This window comes from Scophthalmus maximus, chromosome 22, assembly GCF_022379125.1.
Source record: "Scophthalmus maximus strain ysfricsl-2021 chromosome 22, ASM2237912v1, whole genome shotgun sequence".
In the NCBI taxonomy this organism is placed as follows: Eukaryota; Metazoa; Chordata; class Actinopteri; order Pleuronectiformes; family Scophthalmidae; genus Scophthalmus; species Scophthalmus maximus.
This window is the reverse complement of record NC_061536.1, coordinates 10,890,995-10,913,576: the sequence shown is the minus strand read 5'-3', so window position 1 is coordinate 10,913,576 and position 22,582 is coordinate 10,890,995. Positions and strand designations below refer to the sequence as shown.

General features: G+C 47.1%; 1 long non-coding RNA gene across 1 annotated transcript in view; it reads left to right on the top strand.

The window, feature by feature from the left end:
* LOC118292165 overlaps positions 1-22,582 on the top strand; it is a 26,697-nt gene extending 4,115 nt beyond the window's left edge. Inside the window, exons 2-3 of the long non-coding RNA XR_004786846.2 lie at positions 1,982-2,082; positions 21,902-22,582. This is a non-coding gene — a long non-coding RNA (uncharacterized LOC118292165). The remainder of the gene's footprint in view (positions 1-1,981; positions 2,083-21,901) is intronic.

Sequence of the window (22,582 nt, the reverse complement as noted above, 5' to 3'; positions counted from 1 at the left end):
GTGGTGAACAAACAAAGTCTTTTTTCGATATGTTTGATTTGCATTTTTCTTATGCTCCTATTCATGTTCCTGTGCAACTACAACTTGGCGAGTGACCACTGAAAGATTATGCAGACAGCTGCACAAGTGTCTGCTGTGTCAAATTCAGAATTGAGCATCTTTTTTTACGACAGATTCAAACAATTGAGAATTGTCTCAACATTCATAAAAACACATGCAAAAAAAATAGAAAAAAGCGCGTAATATCAGTTTAAACATAAAATTCATACAAATCTTGACCAAAAATAGAAAGATCATTTTTTTTCACGGATGCAAAAAAAGCCAATCCTCTCTTCCATAAGTAGATGCAAGTTTTTATTCATTTATTTATATTCCTGAGCAACCTTTTTCTTTTTGGTGGAAAAACCATGTCTCACACAAATTATTAATCACAGCTGAGTACTTTCATGTCTCTTCAGTTTTTGCATGTCCCCACACAGACACGCACAGAGTGCTGATTCACATCGGGTCCAACATTTTTTTGCTAAACCTTCACTAAACACTACAACCGGCGACCTTAAAAAGAACCATGCGGTTGGATCAACACCTGTAAAGCACTGAGGGCGTTTTTGAGAGGGTTTTTGTAAGACCTGTCTTTAATAGTGAAGAGAAACATCCGCGCTGCGTTATACAACCTGGGAAACAGGCGCTGTGCTTTGCAAAGTCTCAAATCCTGGCGGTTATGACTGCAACACAATCGGACTAGTGTTCTTTGATGCAGCTCGGCCTCTCGCTTGTGTAACATCTTGTGTTGCTGCCGGTTGAGCGTTGCAGTGCGGAGGCAGGCGACAGTGTTTGCTCGCTCTATTCCATAATGACATCTTTCTCTCTTTACCTTGTCCTTTCGGTATCTTAACACGCACACAGTCTGCCCATAAACGGTCATTTGCGCCGGGAACAGCGGCCCGTCGTTCGAGGAGCGGGCACGGCAACGAGAGAGATGTACCGACGTACAGAAAGTGAGAGGCAAAGGTGTCTCGTCTCCCCTCTGGAAAACAACTGATGTCCCAGGTCATCAGCGGTGACGGGGACAGGTGAAGCTCAATCGATCAGAAATTTCTACAAGTAAATCCGTCCGCCTCCTCCTGATTGTTTCCAAGCCACACGTTTCCTTTTCTGCGTGGACAAAACAACAAGCTCATGACTGACGGCCATCGTTCGCCCTGGAAAATAATCGCAACCACTTGTCTTTGAAATGGAATGGCTGCGCATGCAAACGGAGTGTTATGTTTTCCTTCCGTGGAGCGATTTAAAAACGCAATGAATTTGGATACCCAATCTCCGCAACAGCTCCTGCGCATCCGCGCCAATCGAGGGGCATTAATGAAGGCAAGTTCACAGGCAGCCAGATAAACGCCGCAGTTCACTGCAGAAGCATGCGAAACATTTGTGTAGAGGCCGGGAATGTAAAAAAAAAAGAAAGAAAAAGAGCATGCTCTCAAATCCCTGAAGTTTGCGAGGCTACTCCTCGCTGCGTTGTCTTTCGTTGGTAATGGGCGTTTTATGCCGCAGCCTGCTCAGCCACACAGGGAAGTCAGGCGGGAGGCAATTTGTCTAAAATGGAGAAGCATTCAAATAACAAAGGAGCTTGAACAGCCAAGTAACGTTAGAAGAGTTTACTGAATCCCTTCCCCTTCATAACCTGTTACGCGTGTTCTGACGGTAGAGTAGAGTTTTCACAATGAGCGGTGAAAAGTACCTGTAAGACGCAGGACTGTTCCACCCGTACACGTCTGTGAGTAGTGTAGACGATAAAGTTGTAAACAAGCAGCATCACGCCAAAGTGAAAATGTCTGTGATCAGAGAGGATTTCTACAAGGCGCTAACCTGATGATGAAATCACTGCGAAATCACAGGGTAGAAAGAGAAAAAGAACCTTGTAATTCAACAGTGACTCTTCTGCAGGCAGATGACAAGTTGTTGTTTTTTTTGTTTTTTTTAGATCTCCGTGTATGAAGCCTGAGTTCTTTCCGCTGCCCCCTCTGGTGAAATAACGTACAGCGCGTGATTGGCTCGCTGGTGGCTCCCTTCTCTGTCAAAAAGGTATGGAAATTATTAATAAGTTTTTACATTTTGCTCTCCATGTTGTTGGCCTTATGTCACCCTGAACCAATTGTAAAAAAAATATGTAGCCCATAGAAAAAAATACAAGTAAATACAAAAAATTTTCTCATAGTATTGCTGGGTACTGCCGGAGATTTAAATTTGTGATGAGAAGTTAGCAAACGGCAAAAAAACAAAAAGAATGTTGAAAAAAAAAAAAGAGACAGATTTCGGCACTGGATCAAACGGCATTCACGGGTGGCGATTACAAGAAATGGTTTTATTTGATTTGAGAGAAGCTATTCTGAGACTTTTAAATGAGGCAAAAAAGCCTGGGACGGTACAGATAATTAGAAGTTTGTCCCCCTCCTCGAAGAGGACGCCACAAAAAATGGCAACAAACTTCACCAGTGTGCAAATCGAGGACGTTAACTCGGCTCCGGCGCCCTCTGTTGGCAGCTAAGAGACATGCAATCGACGATATTCTGCTATGATGATGTGAATTCTGGTGGGAATAGAATTTCCCCTTAAAAATAGCAAAATTGTCAACTGTTATCTTTAATGTAGTAGTTCTATGGTTTTTTCGCGAATGCTGCAAAACATTGCATCAATGTTATGGAAATGCAAAGTTAAAGTACCAAATAATCATAAATAGCCTACTGCAGCCACCTTATGTGTAAAAGAATGAATAAGACTGAATTAGAATAAATGAATTGTTTAGACCTGTTAGTAATGTTGATAGGCTAATAGGCTGCGTGACCTGCATTTAAAGGGCTCGGATAATTTTTTTTTGCGACTCCGGACATTTATTTTCTTTCTGGCCAAAAAGTGCTCTTCAGATGATAATAGTACTCGACCCCTGACCCTCGCTCAACCCTCTCAGCGTGACGCGCGGGGTCGGCCTTGGACTGACGAACACGCACTGATGACGCCGAGATGGCTAAGCATCACAGCGACTACAAATCTCTCCACCGAACACAAAACAGAAGTGGAAACGGCGACACGTCCCAGCCACATCTTTTCTTTTCTCCCGCTGGCACGAATAAAGACAGGAGAAACAACGGCAGAGGAAAAAAAAATCAATGGCCGCAACGGACACATTCTTGAAGTGTCAGGGGTTAAAAGGAGCCCTTTTGGGTTGAGTGCACATGCTTCCAATTAGGTCTCGAATAGGCAAGAGGAAACAGTTGATTTAGGAATATTACTGAAGAATGACTTTAATTAGCCCGGAGACCAAAGGGGCCCTGGATGTGAATACCGCTGTCAGCGGCAAACAAGGCCAGACGTCATTAAGCAGCCGCACCATTCGGGGGCTCACTGGGGCCGAACTCACCGCAAACAAGACGACGAGCGGTGATATTTGTTGCTCATTGCCCCCCTGACAAATCATATCTGTTGACGGCAGGTCGGAAGAGGAATGATGAAAAGGGAAAGAAGATGGGAGAGGAGGGAACAACCGTTCGGTCCTGCTTGTTACTTTTTTTAATCCGCGGCGGGACGGGACGGGGGGGGGGGGGTTGTGACTTTTCAAAACCTCAATGGCCTCATTGGAAAGGCAAACACCGGCTGAATTGAATGTCAATATATTGTTCCGCGAAAAAAATGACTCATCTTATTAGACTCTGACGGTTGCGACTCACTAGCTCTTAATATTTCAGCAATGCAGTGCCGTCATGTTGACAGTGTGGGGGTTGATTAGGCCTGGCTCTTAGATTCTTTTTCCCCAACCACAGCTGCTTTCTTTGGCTACATCCCTTTAGCACCCCTAGCATTTTGACCATTCATTAGATGCAGCCTCATATATATATGGTTAAACATTAACAACCTACAAGCAGCAAGCGGTAGGTAAATATCCAGCATAGGCCTGCGACCAACGATTATTTTCATTATCGATAAATCTGTCAATCTTGTTTTATCGTTAATTAGTTGTTTGGTCCATAAAATGGTGACAAATGTCAATCGTGTTTCCCAAAATCCAAAGATTATGTCTTGTTTTGTCCACGCAACGAAGATATTTAGTCATAGAGGAGCACAGAAACCAGAAAATATTCACATTGTAGAAGCTGAAATCAGAGAATTTTGACTTCATTAAAAACTAATTGAACCGATTAATCGATTATCAAAAATAGTTGGCGACTAATCGATTAACTGTTGCAGCTCCAATGCAGTATGTATGATACATATTTCTTCATTGAGCATTTTTTACATTCAATACGTACATTTTGTCATTCTTACATAGTTTAAAATGTAAATTGACACTTCATCTGCCTGGAATTGTACTTAAATACCTAAATAAAAAGCAAGATCTGAATACTTCCTCCACCTGCGCTTCAGTGCGTCCCACTGCAGTCGAACCTCCCTCAGTCCTCCCGCTCGTGAAGAGCTTCTCTGATCTCGTCCTCCTGCAGGGGGAGCGCTAATCATCGCTTTATCAATAAGGGTTTCACGATGCACTGCAGCGTTCGCCTGAGAGAAGGTGCTCCAACTTTCAAACAAGCCATCCAAGGATAACTTTTTTCCCGGGATTGCGGTCTCAACCAGGTGGAGATCGGCTGAGAGGACTCTGAATAATTACATCGCAATCACGCGGCCGTTTCACTGGAAGAAGTTGGCGCACTCAAAGCCGTTGCGGGGCTTTGACAGTCTCTCTTAACTGAGGGATGCGCATCAGCAGGCCGGTGATTACCGCGCCGTGTACGCACACGAAGAGAGATAAATAAATTCTCTCAGCCGCACATCGCACTCCGGAGAGCAGCAGCGCGAGGCATGAAAAATTTCACGTGTCGGCAGGTGTTAATGAATCCGCAGATGTTCGGATAATATCATCGGGACTCTGTGTGTGTGTGTGCGTGCGTGTACGTATTCACTCAGGTGTGTCTTTGTGAATATGCTGCTCCATTATGTATAATAACCCTTTTGTCTCTTCGCTTGACTTCACACGATGAGTATTTTATAGAAAAAAATCAAGACAACATTTTTTCTTTAATTTCTTTAAATAACTTACCAAGAATCCAGCAGAGACTCCAGGAAGTTTCTGCTCCTGGCCAAATAGTCCATCACGAAACGTCAAACCTGACATTATTACAGGTGAACTGCTAATGTGGCCACGCCGCGGTGGAAAAAACAACATAGACTGTATATATATATAAAAATGGACGTAGTCACCGGGGCCGGATAATGAGCCAATGCAGAAGGGCCTGAACCCTGTTGTTCTCTAGAATGGCCAGCAGAGGGCGACTCCACCGCTTGTGAAAAGAGGTCAGTTTCTGAGAAGATGACTGTAATCATCACTCGATTTCTAACGTGGGTAAACATTTTCTTGAGTTCTTCAACACAGCACGATGGTCCTTTTTTTAAAATCAAGGGTCAAATAGACGAGGAAGCACAGACCCGCCCCTTCGAGGCCTGCTTCTGGTCCAAAAGAAACCAAGATGGCGCTGGGCAAAATGCTTAAACTGGAGGCTTCAAAACAGCAGTTCACTAACCAAGATATTTCCTTTAAAAAAACAACCTATCCCAAACCCGAACTCCACCAGGACGCAGTTGGATCCAGTGGCACACAGCGTGGAGCCATTTCCCTCCCCGCTTATGTGCACTTTGTCCTACATATTTGTATATTTCTCAGAAGAAGTGGCTCCGCTGCCCTCAACCGCTACCAGATGTGGAATGCCAGAAATAATCAGTCCTTCTGGATCTCAATGAGCCGGGTGTCTCGCAGAAGCTGGAGGTCCAGATCCGGTGACCAGATCTACACACTCACCACATGCGTGTGGTAAAAGAACGTCGGGGCACGCGCACGTGCGCGCGCACACACACACACACACACACACACACACACACACACACACACACACACACAGTCACATAAGGACACGCACTTCAGGCCCCAACGCTGGAAAAAAACATACAGACTATTAGGCAGCTTTGTCAATGAAAAGTTAAAAACTAAACTTTAACCGAGAAAACTATGGAGCAAAAACGACTTTTATGCAAATCGCCTCGGAAATGACGGACGAGAGAAGCGAAGGCGCCGAGGCGTTGTCATACGCAGCAAATTAAAGCGCGTTCCCATCGATACGTTCAAGGGGATGTGTATAGCCTCTCCAGTTCATTTCCTCAGTCGTCACACAAACTCGTACGCACACGAATGAATACAGACTGCAAACACATCTCGGCGGTTGCTCGCGAGGCCAATTGCCTCCTCGTCCTTTAAGGTATCTTGATAGCGGGGGGGGAATTAAAACAAAGAGTCGTGCAAAGTCTGCAAACGCTGTCAAGGCTGCGCGTACGCATGGACGTTTTATTGTTTGATTGCTATCGGTTTCGGCTCGGTTTCATCCCGCCGTTTTTTTTTTTCGCTTTTCAACTGCGCTGCTTGTGAAGTGGCCTTTTTTTTTCTCCCGCCGATGGGGAACAAATGCTTCACGGGGGAGAGACGGAGCAGATCGCGAATGCTCGCTGCCGCTTCGGCACGCGAGAGAGCGCGCTTGGCCGCTTAACGTGCACCATCAACGTGATGCATCACAAACATGTCCCGGTGAGCCATGTGGTTGCCAGCTCTTGTTGCCAACAATGCAAGACATCTGCAGTACACAGGAACGCGGGGGGGGAAGGCTTTCTTTTCTGGGACGTTTCATAAACGCTCCCGACGTGGGTTTTGTTTGGACTGCGAAGGGGAAAATATTCCCCCATGGCGGTTCCTCGGCGGGCTCTCGGACCTTTTCAGTTGACAGGTTCTCCGCGTAGCCAACGTAAACAAGCAGTCCCGGGAGCCGCGCGCCAGGCATCACAGCGACGCAGGATGCACGTGGCGACAGAACAGAGCAGGCGGCGGAGCGCTCGTCCTCCAATCAGAGCAGAAGTTTTCCAGAGTGGAAAAAAGTGTCTGAGGCGATCATCGTAGTTTAGAAGGCGGGGGCGAGTTTGAGAATTAATGCCATTACTGTACATGTGCTGTATTTTTCTGGCCGCACAAAAAGAGCATTGGCTTCGTGGGATGGACTGCCCGTGTGCCGATGTCCTCGCCTGCGTGGACGAATTTCGGCGCGAGAGACCTCGAATCCGTGGAGGGGGAATACCGCTCGTACAGGGTGGGCTCGTCCTGAAGTGGCCTTTAGGAAAAGGAAGGAGAAAAAAAAAGAAAAAGAAATCAGCCAGACAAGCCTGAAAGCAACAGCCACATCCTCGAGCAAACCCCTTTTTGCCTCTTTCCACGTCAGGAATGTGGAGTCGCTGAGGCGATGTGTGTCAATGAGACGGCGGATTGCAGATCGTGAAGCATGACAAGCTCGGAGGTATCTCAAAAACAGCCCGCGTGTGACCGAAGGGAAAATGAGAGAGAAAAGAGGGGGTGGGGGGGATAAAGTATCGTCTGGATTCCAGACATCGTGGCTCATTGTTGTCTCTGCAGAAAAGCATAGTAAGATTTTGGGGCCCCCGTTGAATGGTCGATGAGTCAAATGTGAAATAGCCCGTGGGAAACCGATCCAGATCCAAAGCAGATCAAGTCTCACTGTCAAACTGTAACTTATTTGTACTTTTTTGTTGTGCTCTGAATACTATTTTTATGGTTGCGAAGTGTCCAGTGTAATAGGTTTACTGGTGTGTGTGTGTGTGTGTGTGTGGGGGGGGGGGTTGTTGGGGGGTTAGGGTTAGGTTTCACAAATCACGTCAAGTTTCATCCACAATCTCTTATACAGGAATGAGGAATAAGGAAAGTGAACTTAAATGAGTTCTGCTTGGCATTATATGTAAAATACACCAAAAAAAGCTTATTATTAAAATGAATTAGACTTTTCCTGGGGGGGCCGGGGTTCCCGTTGGAGGGGCGGGGCGGGGCGCCAATTCAATGGTAGGGGAAAGCACTGAACTTCCAATGTAAACTGTAATCCCACAAACTAATGAAATGAACATGCGTTCATAATAATAACAATAGAGGATTCAAATGATATGCCAACTCTCGAGCTGGGTGCAAAACAATTGGCCGGACAAATATCAGAGCCGATGAAAACACCGATAACTTCATTCCTTCTACTAGGCAAGGCAAGTTTATCTGTACAGCACATGTCAACAGCAAGGCGATTCAAAGTGCTCTACATAAAACACTGAAAGCAATTGGGAGGAAACAGATAAAATCACATTAAAATACTCAAAAGAGAAAATAAAAACATGTTGACGTAGAATAAGACAGGTGATAAAAGGCACAGTGCAGTACAATAAAGTCATAGATACTATTTAATTCTGCACTCTCTTTTCTATTCTCCTCTTCCCTCTTGCTCTCTCCTCCCTCCATCGCCTCCATCGCCTCCATCTTCTCCTTCTTCTCCTCTCACAGAGATGTGAGCAGCGCGGCCCTGAGGCCCGGCCCGGGAACAAGCGCTCGCCTTGTGATGGCTCTGTTTGCTTTTGCGAGGTGTTTCTTCTCACATTGCGGCGTTTCGCGGCCTCGCCAGGCGGATCACACCTCCCCGTGTGTGCGCTCGATATTTCCTCTTTCCAGAAAAGACTCTGTGCAAAGTACTGTGAATTCCTCCACAAGTCCTTGCGCGGCCGTGCAAAAAGGCACTGAGTTGTGTGTGTGTGTGTGTGTGTGTGTGTGTGTGTGTGTGTGTGTGTGTGTGTGTGTGTGTGTGTGTGTGTGTGTGTGTGTGTGTGTGTGTGTGTGTGTGTGTGTGTGTGTGTGTGTGTGTGTGTGTGTGTGTGTGTGTGTGTGTGTGTGTGTGTGTGTGTGTGGCTGCGTGCGCTAATGAACCGAGGCATGGCCGGACTTCCTGTTTTTCTCAAACAGCAAACAACTAAAGGGGAATTCTGGGGCTTCATCAGAAAGAGAAAAAAACAACGTCTGCCTTAAAGGGCTCTCAAATGACACCAGGAAAAACCAAAACCCCTGCATGAATATTACTAACGGGGGCACGATCGTATCTCATTCTTAAAAAAAAGAAAGAGGCTCTTGTGCTAAATCAAGTAGGGTGTACCCCTTTAAATGATAAAGCGCCCGAGTGAACAGATAAGCCGAGCGCTTTTGGAAGTAAACACGAAGCGCTGGTTTAGCATTCCAATTTCAAAAGCACCAGCGACTCTTCCTGTCAAATTCTTTTGGAATTTAAAGTTCAGTAAGTCAGGAAGGTGCGGAGCCGCGGGGTTTTTTTTCTTTTCTCATCCCGAGCGGCATCGCGACCCACGGCGTTGTCGCTGACATGAGAAAGTGTCATTTGAAGGAGCAAAACATTCGGTATGAAGAGAAGAAATATGTCTAAAGTCGTCGTTGAAAGCAGATTATTCCGCCTGTTGGCCACGATGTGTTGCTCTTTCCACATGCGGCCGTTGGAGGCAGGCGGCCGATTGGCTGCCCGGGAATGGCCCACACCTGGGGGGGCTCACCCACTGTTCCCGGTCGTCTTCGGTCCTTTTATTCGCTGAGCGTCCAGAGTATTGTCCTCTTGAAAATCCCTGGACTCTGAAAGCAGCAATTAACACTGGACTTTCTTTTTTTAATTTTTTTTTTTTTTATCTCTTCTAGCTGTGAAAATCCATCAACGTTATTGATTACAACATTACAAAGTTTGACTCGTAGATAATGGATTCGCTGCACCGAGGTTATGATTAATAAACACATCGAAGCCCATCTATTTTATTCAATTAAGACACGGGGGACATTTTTTACAGCACATCATATGACACACTTTTGCGCGGCATCATTTTATATCATTGATTTTGACCTACTTCTTTCTTTTTGCCAACTGCCCGCTGCCGAAGGTCATGCTGCCTTTTGATTTGGCCTCGAGCTGTTGCCACAGGGTATTGGATAGTGACTCAGATAAAGACATTCATATACTCTACTAATAAAAAATGCACCATTGTATCGGCACACGTGGTTCTGATACGCGGCTTTAGTAATGTCCGATCCCTGCCACAGACTTTTTTTCACCCGGCGTGTACTCAACATACCAGTGACCCTAAGTGAAACAGCCCACGTTAACATACACATATATAAACAGTATATAAACTGTGTATACCGTATGTGTCAGTGCAGAAAAATAATAACACACGACATCATGACACGGAGCCAGTGAATTCCGTTGGAAAAACAGCAAAGCAGCATTCCTGTATGTGTGTTTATCACGCCGGCCCCCATCTGAGCTCCGCAGCCCGCCCCCCCCCCCCGGGATGTCTGAGGCGACGCACTCTGCGATGTTGGCTCAGGACGCTTAGCGCAAAAAGACCCGGGGGATGGGATTTCCCCACGATGATCTCCGCCAACATCAAGAAATGTCAAAAATGTCGAGTGTCGAAAAGGAGAAAGAATTCACATTCAAGGACGCTGAACTCTCACTCGCTGACATGAAGTCTGAGGTGGAAACTATGTGAAAAATTGCAATCTTTGACAACATTTTGCCGTTCAGACCTTGAAATATCAACCAGACATACAGATCATTCTTCACGACTTCCACTGTGGGGCCGTTTGCCGCGTCGCAGCAGCAAAAGGAGGACGGTCAAGATGGAGATGTCATTTAAAAAAAAAAAGAGGAATAAATCAATAAGCATGCAGTACAAACACCAGGAAATATGAAAGAATAGAAGTAATACATTCATCCTTTTTTTTGCCGTCGTAAAACCCACGCTGTTATTTCAAATCGTTAAGTTGCGGATCTTTGGGGTTAATAGGTGTGTGTCTCCCGACGCCGTGAGGATGAGGTCGCTCATTGGATCCCCACTTGGCGCGAGGTCATCAATTGGTATTGTCGAGTTTCTCCTGGAATTCAAAAGATGACGGTCAACCACGACGTATTCCAGGCATTTTCTGTTGTGTTATGCTCATCTTAATGCCGCTTTCAGGGTTTCGCGTCAGGGTTTCGTTGTCGGTTCCGATCGAAGTGAACGTCAAGCGGCGGCTTTTTTTGTTCACGACCTCTCACAATGAAGAACATTTCATCACCAAAGCGTTACAGTGTCAACGCAGGAACCTCTCTTCTTTTGCTTTTCCGCCTCTGTCGGAGGCAACGGAAGTAGGAATCGACGGCGCGACCAATAAGGCTCCAATCTCCGAATCGCGTTGCGGCCCCAACAACTTGGCTGCAACCATAACTCATGTGGCGGCCCCGCAGGTTTCATGCAGCACAAGTTCCCATTTTAGAAACTCTGGCCCCAGACATTTCTTGCTTCGCCCTTTTTCCCCCCCACACCCTGCACCTCTGTTTTTTCTGTGTCGCACTCTTTCTGTCCGTTCTCCTGCCCTCCTCCCCCGAAGCCCCTCTCTCTCTCTCTCTCCTGAACACACACACACACACACACACACACACACACACGTACACAGGCCTCTTCCTGTACTCGACCGCCCTTCCCAGCAGAGTGATGCAGCTTTGCTTTTATGAGATACCCGAGTTGGGGCTAGCGGCGGGATGACTCGCAGGCAGGACAGAGGAACCATTTTGTGCCGCCGCCGCCGCCGCCTCACTGAATCCCTTTTAAAATATTCATTCATAAACTCCCGAGGCCTTTTCACTCACACATCAAACAGCGGACCCACAGGAAAAGCACCGAGCTGATGCGCCCGGAGAGGAAAACTAAAATACAGGGTAAACAGGACCACGGGTAAAGACCAAAATTAATCTAAATATTTATGCGCTAAACATACTCTGATATATTCATTGTGTTTTTTAGGGAAATACACTCTGGGCCACAGGGTGAGTCGACAGCATTTGAATTTGGTCTGTTGAAACGGCTCGTTTGTTTTTTCACGGCAGCCGCGTCTGTTTCCTCCAGAGCAAAGAGGAATTGGCTCCTGGCTCACGTCTTTGGATGAAGGGGCGATACATGTCGTGGCCGCGTATTAAGAGTTGAGAACCACCGGGAACTGATTCGGGAAGGTGAAGCAGAGGAGACGACGTCCTCGCCGTCGTCGTCGTCGTCGTCGTCCTCGGGTTGCACAGGCTGCTCCCGTTGATGGATACATTTTAGCTTTTTGAACGGAGCCAGGCTATAGCTGCTTCCAGACGCGACAGCGGCATCGGTCTTCATTTTAAGCTGCTGTCAAGAAAGCGAGTAAATATAGAACTATAATTTTTTTTATTTTTTTTTTCAAGTCTTTAAAAACCTTTTAAATGCTTTTCATCCTTTTCGGATCCTTCTCATGGTACAAATAGCAAAAATCAAAGCGCATTGCATATATATTTTTCCCTTTCTATCAAGTAGGTTATCATCACAATCTCCAGTTTAAAGTCTAATCCAATACATCCCGATGTCCATTTAGTAAATGATGAGTAAAATAGAGGATAAAGCACATTATGCGTTGGGGTTTGTGGATATTTGTGTGATTGGCAGCTAGTAGTGTTGCGATAATTAAAAAAAAAGAATATTGGTAATGTATAACAATGTTTTGGTTTTGAACACTTGCACAACAAAATCACAATTCGGATCATTTTTTTCCTCTCTCTAATATTCCTAGCCCAGATCTCTGGCACAGTGCCTGGCGCACGTCCTCGCACGCTGCGGCTCAATGATCATTTCTCCGAGGTCCTCAAAAAGAAGAAATGAAATAAAACCAAACCTTGTCTCTGTTGCGACAGGCTGGAGAGAATTTTTTAAAATATTTTTCACAACGGTTGATTTGCAAAAGCAAGACAACGGGCGGTGGTATCTTAAATTAAAATCTGCACCCGAGTAAATAATGCAAATGGGAAAAATGTCAAAATAAAGAGAGTGGGAGGGGGGGGGGGTGAGCGAGGGTGAATTGGCGTGTGTGCACATGCAGGAGCGACCCAACGATTCCGTTCGTCCAGCCCCTGAAGTACATCGCCCCTCGCTGGTGGGATCTGCCTTCTTTTCTTTCCTCTCCAACCTCCTCACAGACAATATTACAAATCCTGTGTGGCGAACGTCACAGCTAATGGAGCCCCGCGTGACGCATACGCGCGTTTAATCAGAGGGGACGCGAGAATGAGAGCATGCCCCCCCCCACCCCGGCCCCGCCCCGGCCCCGCCCCGGCCCCGCCCCGGAGGAAGTGGAGAGGAAATTAAGAGTGACTGTGATCAAAGCAAAGGCCCAGGATGAAAGGAAGGAGCGCACGAGTGTAGGAGGAGAGTAAGGGAGGCGGTGGACCCGACTGGTCAGCCGTGGCTGCCGTGCTGATGCTCAGATATAAAAATCAAAATACGTATAAAGCGCGCAACGATTTGCGTGTCTCAATACGTTTTCAGAGTGTAGCTCATGTGGAGGAGATTTGAGATTTATTTGGAAAATCAATGCCACGCTTTGTTGTCGCACATGGGAAGAGGAAGGCTTCCCAGGCTAGAAACGTCAAGGGGGAGGCAGCCTCTTTTAGAAGTTTAAGAGTTGTTGTTGTTGTTGTTGTTGCTGTTGTGTGTTCCTGAAAGCACCGTGGCCTATTTTTCATCCGCGGTGTCAACACAGTTTTGTCACGGCAGGGACACCAAACATGCAGGCTGCCAAAACGTCCCATTCTGGATAGGGATGTTAGACGACCCCCCCCCCCCCCCCCAACACACACACACACACACACACACACACACACCACCCTTCCTTCTTCTTCCTCCTCCTTCCTGCAAACACCATAAATCACCTATGTCTCTTCGAGGTTGACCTGCTGATGAACCACTTGCTTTTTAAAAAAGTCATTTAAATGGCTGGAAAAGGGGCCACACACACACACACACACACACACACACACACACACACACTCATAAAAAAAAAAACTAACACACACACTCACAAACACACATGCACATGCACATTTTGCATTGATGCCTGTGAGGTAGTTTAATATTTAATATGGTACGACTGTGCCTCTGCAGCTACTCACAGAACGGTGCGGTCGCCCCCAAACAGAAGCGGATAAAAGTTGAAAAAACCCAACGACAGAAATGACCCGACGTTAGTGAAGTTAATTCATATGCTTGTATAGACTCGACCGACTCTGATTACATAATGCATAGTTCAGCCCTGCTCGACCAATCGGATACAGCAGTACGTCCTCGAGCAGTGATTTATATTACACTTTCATCTTGTTTTTTTGATATCATTGATAAATTTGCCTCCGACTCAGTATTGTGTTCTGGGAGAGAACTGGTCGAAAACAACGGCGAGCGAAAGTCAGAAGGACGGACACAATACACGACACGACACGGGGAGAGAAACAAACACCAGAGAGAACAGAAAACAGGAGCAGTGCAAAAAGTCCAGCGGCGAGTCTGCAGGGAATCAAGTCCACGATCTCCCCCAAGACGTGGGAATGGGAAAAGCAGCCGGGGCCGGGGGGGGGGGGGGGATGTTGAAACTCTCAACATCACGTGGTGGATGAGTGAAACCAGAAGCTCACACTTTGGTCGACGGTTGTCACTAAGCGACGCGTTTGACCAGAGCCGTAACTGTTAAAAGATGTTGTTCAGAAGATGTGTCAAGAAGTGCAATGTGCTCATTGTGATTTAAACAGATTTTTTTTATAAAATAGAGGCTTACAAGAGCCGGACTATAATACAAGTGTCGGGGGGGGGATAGAGATACACGCATTGCTGGCTTGGATAATTGGATTATTTGACTTTGTAGCAGTAAATCCAGGCTTAAGTACTGTGGCGGGCCGGGGCGAAACGTACCGCAATGGCCAGCAATCGACAGCGATGGGACATTCTTTGCATTTCCAATAGGAGAAAGATATTTCGCCTCGCCGGAGGTGGACTGCGGGTGTGTGAGCCGGCCTCGGTCGGGGGCTGCGGCGTCCTCCACCTTTTGACAGGTGAAAAAATAACAACCCCACAAGTTACTGTAGTGAACCCTGCACGCCGAAGACGCCGAGTCGTTGGCGAAGATTTGAATCATGCCGTCGCCGCGGCTGACCCGCTTCTTTTGCTCATTTGTTTGCGGCGATCCCTTTGCCGGGAGAATCGGGGAGCAGCCTTTTGCCCTTTTTGCACCCTGGGTTTAGCTCCGCCCCTTGATTATTGTGACCGATTAGCGTTTAGATGATGGAACGACTCAGTCTAATGGATATACAGTAGGTCGGGCTGTGTAAGACGAGACAGAATCGTGTTGCGAATTCAGAAATGATGCCAAATGTTAAAAAAAAAAAGAATGTGTTTTTTAAAACAAATCTGCCTCTTTACACCAGTTTTCTTCCAAGTTGTATTGAAGAAGACTTTAAACTAGCGACCGAGATCATAAGCTCCTCAGGAAAATGTTTACTGTCGTGTTAAATCAAGTGAGAAGTGGCGTAATTTTCTCATCGACTTCTATAGAAACCCACTCATTTCTGCAACCAGTAGAGTCGCCCCCCGATGGTCATTCCTGAGAATGCAGTTTTCCGGCGTTTTTTTAACGCAATGGTTTAATTTACCGGACCCGGAAGTTACGTCCATTTAAAAAAAAAAAATTTATTCGCTCTATGCTTTTCTTCCCACGCACTCTTTTGTCTGATCTCGAGTCGAAGCTCAAGCTGTTAGCGCCCCCTAGAGGCCTGGGGAACTTCTGTTGTGCTGGCTGCATTATGCAGCGTTTATTCAGTCGCATTTGTTTTTTTCCGGTTTGTATCGTTTCTGTATTTGTAGTGTTATATATTAGGGCCTTTTTTGGCTGTATTTGTTTTATACTTCAATATGTTCTTTAATTTGTATCGTCTCTGAATTTAAACAGCACGTTTCTCCTAATGGAAATGATTTGGCACCTTTCTGTTCTCGAAAGTTTTCATTAGTGCCATTCTGAAGTACACTTTGAACCGAACACTTTTGCATATTTCAAATGCTTTCAAATGACATTACAGTAAAACTGGTTGCTGTGGTTAAAACTATGAGGATTTTTTGCTCTTAAATCAAAATGTCCACAATCCAAAGAGGATAAATAATAATAATAAAACATTGTTTGTAGCACGGAAACAAAAAAAACTGCCGCACAGAAGTCCCCACAAAAGTGGGGGGGGGGGGGTTAAAGGGATGGTCTGGGTCCTTTCAGTTGAGCATGGGCCCACACAGATGGAGGCCGGGACACGAGTAATGATTAATGATTCATCTTCCTCAGCCACAACAGAGGAGACGCAAACACGGCCCCGGGAGGAGAGGCCACTTCAAACTCCGGCAGAGAAAAGGGGAGGAACACGGGCAAATATGCCGCCATTCAGCGTGCTCACTGGAGCCCGTGCACATTGTGTCCTTAAGTGGTGGACCGGTGAAAGAGGGGGCTATTTACAGCCTTTACAGGTCCATGAGAGAGAGAGAGAGTGGGTGGGTGGTGTCTATGTGTACGTGTGTCTGTGTGATGCAGAATGAGACTCATGGGAACAGACGGAACAATGAAAGAACGTTTTATTATTGGGTTTGTTTTTCTTTTTCTAAATTGCACATCGCACTAGGCTGTGAGTTGTCAAAGACCCAAACGGACACGAGCCGCTTGCCAGACGTGCACTGAATCCCGGATATTTACCTGAACCCTTTTCCTGACGGGCTGGGGGGGGCGGCTTTTACCTGTCAGCCTGTAAATGCGAGTAACATTTCCGGAAATTCTCCCGGGGCGAGTCCATCCGAGAATTACAGAATCTCCGGGAACGATTCACAAGATTCAGACCACCTCCTTCCCACAGTTAATATAGAGTACACTGATGTGTAATGGCCGTTGGTTGGACAAAATAAAACAAATTTGAAGACATCGCCTCAGATTTGGGAAGCTTTCATTACGATTTATCAATGAATACATGAAATGACTGAAAACAATTATTAGTTGCAGCGCTTAAAGCAATACTGTGAACGCTGGACAAGGAAGAGTAACGGGGATTTTAAATTGGGTTAAAAGAAATGAAAAGATAGTGGTGATATCTTGGTGTTTTAAATAATCCGATTGGCGTCGGCTTCGCCCTTGCCTCATTGTTGGTGATTAAACATCGGGAAGCTCATGTTTCAGCTTTTCGATGTTGCAAACAATTTATAGAACAGAACAGGGTAGAGTCTTCGTCGTATTTGCACATGTACAACGGAATTGGACGCCGTCCTATCAGGTTCAGACAAAAGTGCAAAGCGGTTTAAATAAATATAAAGCCACCGTGGAAATAAAGAGACGGAAGATGCTCGGAGGGAGGGAGGGAGGGAGGGGAAGACGGAGGCCGAGCACCGGGGGGATAGGGGTATGTTTGAATCAGGGCGTGTTTGAGTGTGTGATGGTGGTGGTGGGGGCTTTTCATATTACAGATTAAAATCCCCCCCCCCTCCTAAAAAAACGGAATGACATTCAAAATGAAGCCGAAAGGATTAGACTCCAGCCGGCGTTGGCGCTTTGACGGACTGTCAAAACACTTTTTCACAAGATTACCCACCTGTCATAGGAATGCTGTCGTGTGCCTTATACAACGCCGATAACATAATTGGATTCCTGTTATGAATTTTAGCTATGAAAAAGAAATAAAAGAGGAGAATAAAGACTATTGTTTATCTCTGCGTGCGTCTTGGGTCAGGCGGCAGCCGAGCCGCTCGCTGCTTACCTGCTTCACGCTGATCCATTACTCCTTTTAGACACTTATTAGATCACCGGGGCTCTGGAAGTATCACTGCGTGTGTCTGTCTCCTCTCCTCCTCCTCTCCACGTCCATCTGTTCTGGGGAAAGAAGCTGCGGAAAACCCAGCGTACCCGCTCGGTCGGCCCTGTGTGCAAAAAAACCCCCCGCCAGATGGCGGCGTCTCAATTCTCTGGTCGCGTGAGCGTTTGCAGGCGTTTGCGGCCGTAATGACTCTTCGCCCCGCTCATATCACATATAGGCTGTGTGTGTGTGTGTGTGTGTGTGTGTGTGTGTGTGTGTGTGTGTGTGTGTGTGTGTGTGTGTGTGTGTGTGTGTGTGTGTGTGTGTGTGTGTGTCTATGTGTGTCTATGTGTGTCTATGTGTGTCTGTCTGTCTGTGTGTGGGTGTGTGTGTGTGTGGGTGTGGGTGTGTGTGGGGGAAACATAGTTAAAAGTCTGAAGCCTTTGGGCTCCCATTGGACCAGAGGGACCAGACAAAGGAAACCAATGGTTACCCAAGGGACAGGCACACACACACACACACACACACACACACACACACACACACACACACACACACACACACCTGTGCCTCAGTGTGCACTTGGTCATCTACCTGGTGCTGAGAGCAGACATGTTGTGTCTGGGAGTCCTGCTTTTTCTTTCTTCTTTTTTCTTCTTCGCCGTAGCGTCTAGCATCTTTTTCTTTTCTGGGCCACGAGCCTGAGCCACATCTTAATTGTTTATGTTGCGCACTTCACAATCCCCACGAATCTCAGTGAGCATGGGCCAAATTCAAAGAGTCAAAGTAAACGTCAGAAAAAAAAAAATTCCCCCAAAGAAGGTTTTTGTCATTTGAGGTAGTTTAGGTATCACACCGATGTACGTGCAAGTGTTCATCTCTCTGATAAGTTTGACTTTCATTACATATATGAAAACGGGCTGAAAGTGGACTCGCGACGATCGCCACTGTGCAGACTCAAAATGACGTCGCAGGCGTAAGATCCCAAAATATTCTGGCTTCAATTTTTGTACAGTTGGACAAAGTGGAGACGCATTGTCCATCTTTATTTACAGTCATTGCAAGTATATTTGATATGCACCAGAGAAATATTCTCTCGAGAGGAACAGTGGGTTATGGGTTGATTGCAAATCCAGCTCCAATGAGGAACACTCCTAATTTTTAAATATTTCTGATACCTGGTGTTATGAACCATGCTCCGCATTCAAAGTTGCACTTTCCGTGTCTGAAGTTGGAGGTTTTTGGAACTGACAGCGGTTCGACTCCCAGCCCCCTGACGACCCGCTCGTATCGGCTTTATGAAAACACAAAAGGCTCCAGCCGGCTGTGCGTCTTGAGGGACAATACCTCTGCACGTGGAGAGCTCATAAACCATAACCAATCCATCCGCGATAAGCCCACACCCCTGACGTGGCACCGATCAGATTGGGGGGGCGACTCTATGACTGCATTGAAATTCATAGATTCATCATCTCCTTTTGTCTCGCCGCCGCCGCCGCCGCGCTAATATGAATGCGTCTCTAATCGAAAAATAAGAGGCATTAGGCTTCCCGCCGCGCCACGCGGACAAAGGGAAAGAATCTGATAAGAGAAAGCCGCCCCCCTTGTAGCGTGGCGGTACGTCGATGAGTCGCGGGGGCCGGGGGACCAGACCCCGAGCTTCTGAGGATCCAGAGGTTTCACGTGGAGGCGACGCCGTGCGCCCGGGCCCCTTGACTCTCACCGCGTCACTCCCCTCCGGATGGCGGTCGGCCCGCCGCGGCTGTGCTCTGCCTCGCTCATCGCGACGCGCCGGACCACAAAGTTCAAGCGGGCGAAATTGGAACCCCGCGGAAAAATCTCCCGCTCCCTCAGCCGCGCCAGGGGACGGTGATACGTGCGTGTACACACACACACACACACACACACACACGCACACACACACACACTCGCACGGCTCCATTTCCATCCCACTCACCCCGTCCAAATGTAAGCTGCTTCGCTTTCACGCTAAACTTTTGTACTTTTTCCTCTACAGATGTATTTCTTCTTCTTTAAACCTATTTTTTCTTTTTATTTCTTTTATCTGGTTTTTTACTCTGTAGCACTTTGACATCGCTTTTAGCAGTGAAAAGTGCTCTGTGAATGAAATTTATTATTATTATTATTATGATTATGCAAGATGAAATGTAAGCATCTGATATTCAGCAAACCGTCAGCCGACCGTCGGCGGGGGCGAGACAGCTCCGAGACATAACAACCGCACCGTTATTAATGAGGACGGGGTTTCCCCCCCCCCCCCCCCCCCCCCACTCGGAAAGGTAAATATACACCCTCTGAATGTCGAGCCATACGGGCCGCTTCCAGATCAGAGAGGACTCAGTGATTCAGTATAACAAGGCCGAGCAGAACCGCCCACAAGCTGCGCTCGACAAAAACATCCCGCTTAACACGATCGACTATGTGAAGCGGTCGAAAAAAAGCCAAGCGCGCTTCTACTGAAGCACGTTACTTTGTGACGCTGAATTCCTTGTTTCCTGTCTGTAATTCTCAACTAATCCGCGGGGGGGGGGGGGGGGGGGGGGGGTCGATCTTAATACTGCGTCACAAACTACTAAGGGTGATGGGTTTGGGTCCCGTTGGTGAGAAAACCCCGTCACGACACTTGCATTGTCTTACGATTCGACGGTTATGGACATGAAGAAATACAAGAGGAAAAAGGCGGGTTGTCCTCTGACCACAAAGGGGCCACACGCCGCGGCGATGGGAGTAGTTGCGTTAAAGAATGGAGGTGGTGGAGAGGAAGAGAAAAAATAGCGGTTTGGGGAGAAGGAGTTCAAACCCTGCCCCGCGGCCCTGCTGCAATTCCAACGTGGAGAAAGGTGTGTGTGTGTGTGTGCGTGTGTGTGTGTGTGTGTGGGAAGTTTTTTTCAGAAGCTATTCGTCACAGCGTGCAGACGCCCGATGACAAGGTAGATGATAGCGCTCTAATTTCTTTTTGAGTGGTGTTTTGGAGTTACCAGTTGCCCGGCAACCTCACTGTGTCGTCCTCGTAAAAAAAAGAAACAAGACCTTTTCTGTGTGTTTCTGTGCAGTTCTAATCTGGCACTGAGCTTCATGGAAGGTGCATTTGTTTTGTTAGACTCAACTACAACCTGATCTCGGCCCGGCGCTCGGGGTCGTCCCGAGCTGTTCCTCTCACCCCGAGAGAGAAAAGTAAAAAGCGAAATTGTTCCCGTGGCGTGTTCGCTGCATCCTCAACCTCGTGTGAACACCGAGAGCGCCTAAGCCGCATTTTGAAGCTGTGCCTTTCAACCGCCCGTCTCGCGTCAGAGCGAACGTTTAATCAATCCAGCTGTCTCCGCGGGCTTTTGCCTGACGCTTTTTTATTCGTGCCGTGCGTGAAAGAAATTTTCTTTACTTACTTATTTAATCTTTACTTAAGCAGAGACAGACAACGCACTCACACAGAAAAGCCATACTGTGGACAGTGGCGCCGAAACAGACTGGAACCAATGGCCAAAATGAATTATGAGAAACAAAAGGCACATGTTAAAAACAATGACTCTATGAAAACTGATTTTAAAAGATAGACGTGCCAAGAGGGGCTAATGATTCCACGTTTAGAATGTCCTGCAGCTCATTAAGTAAATGCAATCTAAAATTAATTTAATAATAATTTTTCTCAAGTGACTCAGTACTGTTCCTGAACACGTCCTGTGCAGATGCTCTCACGGACGCCCGGAGCTGCTGCTGCAGATCACACTGCACCATCCTTCTGATGGCGAACGTGTATATATATATATATATATATATATATATATATATATGCACAGTTATGTAACACACACCTGTAAAACAGAATGACACTCATGGACAAAGTTGAGTGACTCTGCAGCGTCGACACAAGATCTCTCGAAGAATGTTTGCGCTAATTTTTCCCCCCCGCGAGCACACAGCTCCGAAAAAAACCCGAAACACACCCGATGAATGTATCGCGGAATTTCTCCCCTGGTTTCACACATCGTCAGCAAAAGAGGAGGCCGAGTCACCGGGGTTTGGGTTCTTGTGAACGTGCTGCACTGATGCTCTAAGACTTCAGATCCCGGCCCGCGGCTTGTGTGTGTGTGTGTGTGTGTGTGTGTGTGTGTGTGTGTGTGTGTGTGTGTGTGTGTGTGTGTGTGTGTGTGTGTGTGTGTGTGTGTGTGTGTGTGTGTGTGTGTGTGTGTGTGTGTGTGTGTGTGTGTGTGTGTGTGTGTGTGTGTGTGTGTGTGTTTATATTTTTACTGCAAGCTACATGCTCACTGAAACCTGTGCGACCTCTCCCACAGTCCCCCACTGCCCATGGCCTCCCGGGACAGCGGCGGCAGCAGCCGGGCCCGCGACACTCGACATCGCGTGAGGCACCGGCCGCACACTTGGCTGCGTCTGGTCATACCCGCACAGAGCCTCATTTCCAGGGGCGACGCGCTTTCATATCCAGCAGCCTCTCAGAGTGCATTGGATTGCCACGAAGCGCACATTTTGGCGAAGGAATACGACTGGGGAGCAAAGCGGAAAAATACAGACGCCACGGGCCACAGGTTGTGTAACAATTTGAAACTGAGGCACAAGGAAAGAGGTGAAGGGGAAAGTCATAGGATGACGCGACCGGCCGTCTGTCGACAGCGGCCCCCGACAAAGAACAGGGGGAAAGTTGCTGCGAGGACAAGGTGGTGAAAGCGCCAGATCCATACTGAGCATTTTGCTCCACTGCACAACTTAGCGCAGGGGGGAAGAAGAAGAAAGATAAAAAAGGAAGCACAGATCGATTGTTCTCTAAGGCCGCTCCGATGGTCTCGCTGTTTGTCAAGGGCAACGAGACGCTTGGTGTCGCGTGCGCCCCCTAATTCCCCCCCTGCAGATTGTCAGGACGCATGGCGCTCAGCGAGAGCGTGACTTCCAGAGACGTTATATCACGAGGGGGGGGGGGGGGAGAAGTTGAATGGAAACCTTTGACGCACTCGCCAATA